Source organism: Phasianus colchicus, chromosome 2 (assembly GCF_987193195.1).
Source record: "Phasianus colchicus chromosome 2, bPhaCol1.hap1.1, whole genome shotgun sequence".
NCBI lineage: Eukaryota > Metazoa > Chordata > Aves > Galliformes > Phasianidae > Phasianus > Phasianus colchicus.
The window spans coordinates 40,053,554-40,061,807 of record NC_143437.1 but is presented as its reverse complement, the minus strand read 5'-3'; the positions used below and the strand labels follow the sequence as shown (position 1 = coordinate 40,061,807).

At 41.7% G+C, this 8,254-nt stretch overlaps 1 long non-coding RNA gene across 1 annotated transcript; it reads right to left on the bottom strand.

The window, feature by feature from the left end:
• Positions 1-482: 482 nt before the first annotated feature.
• On the bottom strand, positions 483-7,286 carry LOC116243116 (uncharacterized). Its single transcript, XR_004169886.2, has 4 exons — positions 7,235-7,286; positions 4,063-4,132; positions 1,490-1,574; positions 483-975 (listed from the first exon to the last, which is right to left on the bottom strand). It is a non-coding gene; the product is annotated as an uncharacterized LOC116243116 (long non-coding RNA).
• Between the last annotated feature and the right edge of the window lie 968 nt (positions 7,287-8,254).

The following is an 8,254-nucleotide window of genomic DNA, read 5'->3' as shown; positions in this document are numbered from 1 at the left end:
AAGTCTGCCAAGTCTCAGCATACTCTAAGCCTGCCAGATGTTCACCCAATGCTGTCCTGACAGATGTTTACTCAGTGTGCTCATACAAAACCTGAGCTTGGGGTCTAGGCATCCTCCCCAGGCAGCACACAGTACAAACAGCCTGTGCAGTAAACTGGGGAGTGATGTGGGGATTCACAGCAACAGGCTGTGCACAGGCAGGAGATCCAGTCAGGTAGAAGAGAAATGGTTCTGGCATCCAGCCCACCCTGACACCAGAATAACAGCGTGACCCACCCGGTTGGAAAATTCGGGCTCACAGCTTTATATTTGTCTAGGCAAGAGCTTGCTAAGTGTTTTTACACTCTCTTCTTACTGTAAAGAGCCATGCATGTCTCTGTTTCTCTGTGAGTTAGGGGAATTGGTTGAAAATGTTCAGTTCTGGTTTGTTCTACAAGGAAAAATATACCATTTCATGTTTTAACATTTTTATTCCTCCCCCCTCCGTCCCCCCCTTTTTTTTTTCTGAAAGAAGGAAAAGAAAATAAAGTCTACTAGTGGAAGAGCTTTCCAAATAAACCAGAGGGATTTTTTTTTAACAACAAAAACCAAAATTGGACAAAACTCCCTTTCAGAATTTCTGTCCTTTTTTGGGTTTTGTTTGTCAAAGAACACCTACTTTTCTCCGTATGACACCAGCAATGTTGACACTGTGTGTCACGCTGCAGATGTTGCTTTGTGGTATCCAAAAGATCATTCATCAGCTGCATCTTCTTGGTAAATGCACCAAAGATCAGAAGAGCCCACCTTGCCTTCCCATCTGCACAGTGACACAACATGGGACAGACCTTAGGCTGGGAGAGAGATGGGTGGGGGCAGAAAGGCACTGCTCAAGGAGGGCAGTGCAGGCTGGGTAGCTATTTCTTCTGCCAGCATGTCTATCTCTTGTAAATATGAAACTGTGATCTTCTCAATACTCCAATTTTTATTCTTGTACTGGGAAAAAAAAAAAAAAAAAGAAGTAAATCAATTGCCAGTCCATAGAGCTACAAACAGGGCGCTGTGAAGGGTTAAACAACTCAGGGCACCCTATGGAAGTAGCAGCTGGGTCCTGTCCAGGGAAAAGCAACAGGTGCATGTTCATATTTCATTTCTTTCCATCATTGCCCCTCATGTTATCATAGTGGCCTGGAGGTGGAAAGCAGTGCCAGAGGAAAGCCAGACCTTCTGGGCCAGCTCAGTCCTCACCTTGCTGGCTCAGCCACCACCTGGCCCACACACCCCATACACCCACAGGCATCTAAAACCTCTGTCCTCAACAGGAGGCAAGTGCCAGCCCTGAGACTCCCAGAGCCACCTGGGACAAGCTCCTTCCTGGTTCTGCGATTCCAAGACCAAGGCTCAAAGTAACCACTGGGAGCTAGATTTTATTTCTGATCATGAGCATCCTACATGCTACTGCTGATGCACAGATAATCGTTTTAAAAGTTAGTGAACCTCCTCAACTCACCTCAGGTGTCACCTTCTAATCAGCACAAGAAATTTCATCCTCTGTATATAAAAACTGTACAGCAACAGATTTGCCTGCCACATTCCTGCAGAGATAATTACATGTTGATGCCAGAAAATATGAAGCTGGAGGTTGGCAACATTCCTCTAAGCTTTCTCACCCTCAGCTTTTGAGTTCACAGAGAAGGAAAAGGGGAGTTCAGCAATGACTGGAGATATGAGGGAATTTGTGAGAACTGTTTTTTTCTGAGTAGGGAGGGGAGATTTCATTAATCTTTTTATCTGTCAATGTACTGCTCTAACTTATGCACAGCCACGAATCCTACTCAGCGTGTGATGTTATACTACATGACTGCCTATTGTTTTTTTTCTAAAATATGTCATGGCTTATTGAGTTGCTGTACCAAATCATTCACTTCCCATTTTTTCTCCCCTTTTTTAACAAACACTGTCTGCTATATATTTTATAAAGTCTCTCCACATCTCATACAACACAGAGCAGCAGTATAAATCCAAATCTGAGGAAATGAAGAAGAGAAACAGAACTGGACATAAATGTCACCAAGCCTGTGTCAATAGCAATTGGTGGAAAATCTAAAAATACATACAATGGCTAGAAAATGTTTTGTACGTGTGCTTTGGGGGAGAAGTGGTTAATTAACAGAGCAAGATCATAGCAAACAGCCGTTGGCTGTACATCAGCCACGCGCCTTCTGCCTCTGGCCAAGATCTTTGTCCAGACTTGGCATTGCACAGCCTCCTTGGAGAAGACAGCAAATTGATATTTTTGGTCACAGCACAGGAACCAGGGGCTGCTGTCCACAAATGAATGGGGATGTGCTGGCATGATCCCATTCCTTATCTTCTGTTTTTTTTTTCTTTCCTCTCCCACCTCTTAGTGATGTCCTTGATCTCTTGGTGGGCTTCAGCAGGTGGGCTTCAGCATTTCCCTTGTCAATTATAGTATTGGCTTCTCCATTGTTCTCCTCATGTTCCTTGTTTCATGTCCATTTGAGAACCTCAGCATCGTGCCTGGACCCCACCATTTCCACCTTCAATTATTGCTGATGCTCTCAGCTTCTGGGAGAGCTTTCTACCACTCCCTCTTTCCAGCACCAGGTAGCTGGGAATACCTTGTTTCTCTTCCTTTCTTTTCCTCCTTCCTGCACAGCCCCACATCTCTGCCAGAGATGCTACTTTCCTTGATGTCTGCTTATTCTACCTAGCTGTAAATATACTTCTTTGCCTCACACATGGGAACTGAGGACACGGACATTGCATCATGAGGGTCAGAGGTAAGCAAAGATATTTACCAACAAGTGAGAGCTGATCTGTTCTGTATCAGACTGTAGGACTCCACCCACCTCATCCTCCTTTGTTATGGCCTGCCCATCATGCCCAACACCAGCAACCACATCCTTCCCTTCATGTGTTTTCCCACCGCTTCAGCTGGGAGGTCTACTTTGCCTTTCCTTCAGCTTTTTTGGCATCACGGCTCTGCCTTTTGTCCCACTCTCTTCTCTCATTCTATCTATGGGTGGTTTCTTTTGCAAGCAGAATTCACATTCTTCATCATTCCCATATCTACGGGGCATGCCAGTTCCATCTCTTAGCGTCCACACTAAAATCATGTCCAGTCTTCCCTTTTGGATGTCAGTTCAACACCCATAGGTCTAAATAACATATTTCCTCTGTCCTCCACTCTGTCAAGTATACTGAGAAATCCCTTGCTTAATCACTGCAGACTACATTACTGGTTTCAGCTTGCCATGAGTGTAACATTTACCCAAGAGAAGTCACCTCTGGCATAACCAGCTTATGAAGGATTTGGAGATTCATTTATCTTACAGAATATGATGCAATTGCCCAGTAAGAATCTTATCTGGTTCCACATCTTCTCACATCTCTGTTGTTGCAACATCTACAGCTGTGACTTGACTAAAGCAATCCTGTCCTCATGCTTTTGAATGGCTACTGCTGCAAAGACATCCTGATCCCAATCCCATCACCCCAAGCTTCATCATTGTTCTGGTGATTGTTCCTCCCTTACTTCATTTGACTCTTTGGAAGGAGTTTTATCAAAGGAAAAGAAAAGGGAGGAAGGGAGGAAGGGAGGAAGGGAGGAAGGGAGGAAGGGACTACCTTTTTGATTTGTCCTTTCACAGCATACAGCACAATGGGGCTCCAGTACACAGTGGAGTCTCAAAGTTCTGTTACTCACCAAAATGACAGAACACCATAAGTATACCATAACTGACAGTAGGTGTAAGTAGCCCACTCTGGTTAGTCACTCCTGCTCTCCCACAGGTGAAGAATACTGATGGGAAATGCTGTTGCCAGTAAGAGATTTCAGGAGTACAGGACACAGTAACCAGCAGTGGGAACACCAAGGTCCTGAAGAGCAGTGTACCCAGGCACAAGTTCTGCTATCTCTACACTTATCTGCATAATAAGTTTACACTGATAACAAACCTGCCAGGTAATCTTCAGAGGTTATACACCACAGGCTGCAGGCAGCTGGGCTCGTGTCATCTCAGACAACTTTCTGAATTTGCAGACAGCAAGAAAACCTACCCATGTTTTGGCCATAGAGAACACTTTTCCATGATAAATCTTCTCTCATCAGCTTTCTTCCTGACTACTTCTAGAAATGATAGAAAATCAGAGACTTTGCTTTACAAAACAGAGCAAAGTCATGCTCATTTCACTGAGCTTGAAATAGTTCTTCTCCTTTTTTTCTGCAAGTACTTTTTTTTTTTTTTTTTTTTTAAGAATTTTACCACAGTAACTTTATTTAATCAATCCCTTTTTCTCATTAAATGATAATTTGTTAAGATTTTCACTGAGGAACTACACAAGACAGGAAAAAGCTCAAATTTGAACAGCTTCCAGAGTCAGAAAATACCTTGTTTCCCTATTGCAGAGACAAGGATCGGCCTCTTCTCCTAGGTAACTAGCAATAGGACAAGAGGCAATGGACTTAAGTCACACCAGAGGAGGTTCAGGTTGGATGTTGTGTAAAATTTCTTCTCAGAAAGAGAGCTAAGGTATTGGCATGGGCTGCCCAGGGAGGTGGTGGAGTCACCATCCCTGGAGGTGCTGAAGAAACATGGAGATGTAGCACTGAGAGAGATGATCTAGAGTGGTCACAGGCAAGGGTTGCTGGTTGGACTAAACGACCTTAGTGGACTTTCCAACCTTAATGATTTTATCATTATACAATTCTAAGCAGCTCCATGTCAGGTCCTGCTGCCTTTTTTGTCACTCTGGTGGCTGAATGGAAGAAGCAGCCGCCTCCTCACTGAGCCTTCTTAAACAGGAGCAATGTATGTGTATTTGGAGTCATAAACAAGAAGGCCACCCAAATGAAATGTGAGAGATGCTGCCAACAACACTGTCCAGGGCTCAGCATGCAGTGATTTAGGATAGACAGAGTGTATAGGGCTCTTTTGTCTTACAAGGGAAAGGAGAACGGTAAGGAAGGAGGAAAAAGAAAGGTATCCTTTGACATCAGTAAATATCTGAAGTGAATGTAAGAATGAGTTTGCAATCTGTCAGCGTATTAAACCAATGCCAGATGTGGTTTGTTTGATTTTCATCTGCCAAATCCAACAAATGCTGTTGGGGTGGAATTCAGCCATATGTGGAGTATTCCAGTAAAGAAGCCATGGTGTAACTGTGGGTACAGAGAAAAGCAGTGCAGCAATCCTAGGAGTCTGTGAGCAGAAGCATAAGTAACTAGGACGTGAAGAGAAAAGTGGAGGAAAAAGAAACCAAGAAGAAAGCACATAAATATTTAAAAATGGGAAATGCCATCAATATAACAGAGGAATGAAAACTGCGGAAAAATAATGGGTCAATAAATAGAGCTTTTGGAAGGAAAAAGTGACTGCAGCACTAAATGTTTTCTTTGCCTCTGAATTTGTTAGGAAAACATATTAACAGTTAGCCTGCAGAGACTGTGTGGGTACTAACGAGCACAAATTGGAGGTTATGGAGATTAATGAACACGCAGAAGATCCTCTTGTGTAAGATACAGACAGAAAACACCAGGCAAGTATGAGTTAACTCATAGTTAATATTGGAGATTGAGGATCAAACAGTTAGACCACGAACTGTACATTCTGAGAGAATTATTTATTAATCATGATGAGTCAGGAGAGTTTTTTGAAAGGCAAATCATGTCAGATAGACATGGTTCCTCCACAAAATTGCTGTCTTTGGGAAAGATGAGGTAAAAATTCAGCCAGATTCTCCTCTCACATAAACTCCAGACCATGTGGATGTCACAGCCAGGGGCTGCCTCAAACATGCTGCCTGGTCATGGTTCATGTTAATGTCAGAACTCAGTACTATGGACCCTGGTTTTCTCAGGGGAAGCAAAGAATGACTGAAACAGCATCAGAAGCTTACTGTAAATGAATTAAAAGATAAAAGAGTGTTAAGATATTTGATGAGATATAGAATTTAATTTCAGAGTTAAGTGCCAGATAATTTGTACGTAAGTAAAAAAATTTGTAAGTAAGTGGGTGCTGGAGTGAAATTTGATTTTCTTTCAAGAATTGGTAAGCTGCAGTCCTCTCTGGCTTTCAGGAAACAACTGCATTTGGAGCAATTTTATTACTGATTTTGACATAAGAGTAATGTGTAAAACGTATTTGGAAATGATAATAAAACTGAGTGGCAAAGAGACGTGCAGTGCTGTGTGCCTCAATTAGTACAGTAACCCGAGCAACACTAAAAGGCTCCAGGTTAAAAAATGAATAGCCCTAATACCACTCTCATTTTTGCCACCATAAATTACAAGTATTTCTAATGAAACCAAATAAATTATGTTGATATTAAAAATGCATGTATCTTTATATGGAGCCTGGTTTAGTATGATTATACAATTAGAGCAGATACTATCCCCTCAAGATCTAAAAAGGAAAACTGCAACCTTAATTATGGTGTTTTTAATTCCTTTTTGCAAATTAAATAATTATCTTTGAGTAAGTTTTGTTTTAAGGGAAGGAAATGACAGGAGTTCACGAGTTGCAGATGAAGAAAAACATTAAAAATGAGGTTTGAACAAAATGAAGAAGGGACAAGACAACTTGAAACCATCTCCATGATATTGTATGTTTAAGCAAGAATTTCTAATTGAGGTCATTTCGCTCACCAGAATTAGAACACAAGCCGAGGGGCAGGCAGAATATGCAACTAAATAATTTAAGGAGGATTATTTTACAGAGAGAGCAATCAGTAGGGGACACAGATATTGAGCAGAAAGGAAGAGGTCAGACAATGCCGATGTGAGCAAAATCCTGTCCTCCACATGAAGCTGAAATGGATGTATGCTTGAGGTTAGCCAAGAACCCGGAGCACTGCGGGAGGCAAAAGAAATTGCCAACCACCACATTTTTCTCACAGGCTGTGCAGAGCTGTTCATATTGTATCCATTTCTAGGAGTGTTTTGCCCTTCTTTGGCCCACTTTTTCATGATTATAGCCCATAAAAATGGATATAGTCATAAGCTTTGCAAATGCTATTATAGGAATTACATTGCTTATAAAGGAAGAAAAGGGATTTCAAATTCACATTTTCAACATGTTTGGTAAAAGGTCTGACACTGAGCTCTCCCCAGCAGAAAGTAAACATGTCCTTTTCCAATAGCAAAACATTGCATATTTACATAGACATCACCTTCCACAACAAGCCTAAGCGCTCTGCCCAGAAGGGCTCAAAAAGTGGTATTTCTTCTCACCTGTCCGAAGTCACCCCTGAGCAATCACTGTGGAATCCTGTAGGGCTTACCTGAGAAAACAAAAATCAAATCAATTCAGATTAAGTCATCCCATAGCTGGAGAAAAAAGGTCTCAGTTACTGGTTTACAAAATTATGAAAAGATATCTTATGAAAAGATAATACCAATCAAAAGGATTCATGAAAATTCATAATGAAACTTATGACTAGTTTATCTTTCAGCTTTAATCTGCAGCCCCCCATGCACTTCAAACACACCATGCACTACACTCTGCCCATCCTACAGGCTCAAGACTTCCCTTGGATCACCTCCCATCTCAGCAAGAGAGCTCAAAATCACAGGTCAACAGCAAGTGCCCTTCCCTCAGATTCCAGCTGGTCTCTAGACATCATGGCCACTTGTTAGCTTCATCCACAGCCATACAATGCACACAGGTGCAAACGCTGAGAAGAGGCTATTCTCTTGAAGAATGGCCCATTGAACCCAAGTGGCATCACATAGAAATGTTGGCCTTCTTGGCCTCCACCCAGAGCTTGCCTTCAAAGAACTGGGAGCCCATATCAATATTGTATGTAACTTCTCAGTTTGGCAAACACACACACACAACAAACAAGCACTTTGTGAGCTTTTGCAGAAAGAAACAATCCTGTGAGACTGAAGATCATTTCTTCTTGTACTCAGTTAAATCCTGTCTTTGTCACTCATTTCAGTTATAACTGAAACAGAATTGTTGTCTAGCAATCCAAGCAGAAAAATCAAACTAATCAATAATTTGTAATCCCAATTCTAGTATTACATTCTTGGTCAAATAGTAATTCAGCTTTTACTGAAGTCAAAGAGCCTTCTTAGATGGTTAGGAATTAGACTGGACAATAAAACTCTTTGATTTTAATCAGTCTGCAACCAGCTATGTTTCATATTTTCATCTGGAATAAATCATAAAAATCATCAGAGATGTTTTCAATACAAAGTAGTGAGGGGGAGGCCAGCTCAGACTCATCTGCACACACTGGCTCTGTA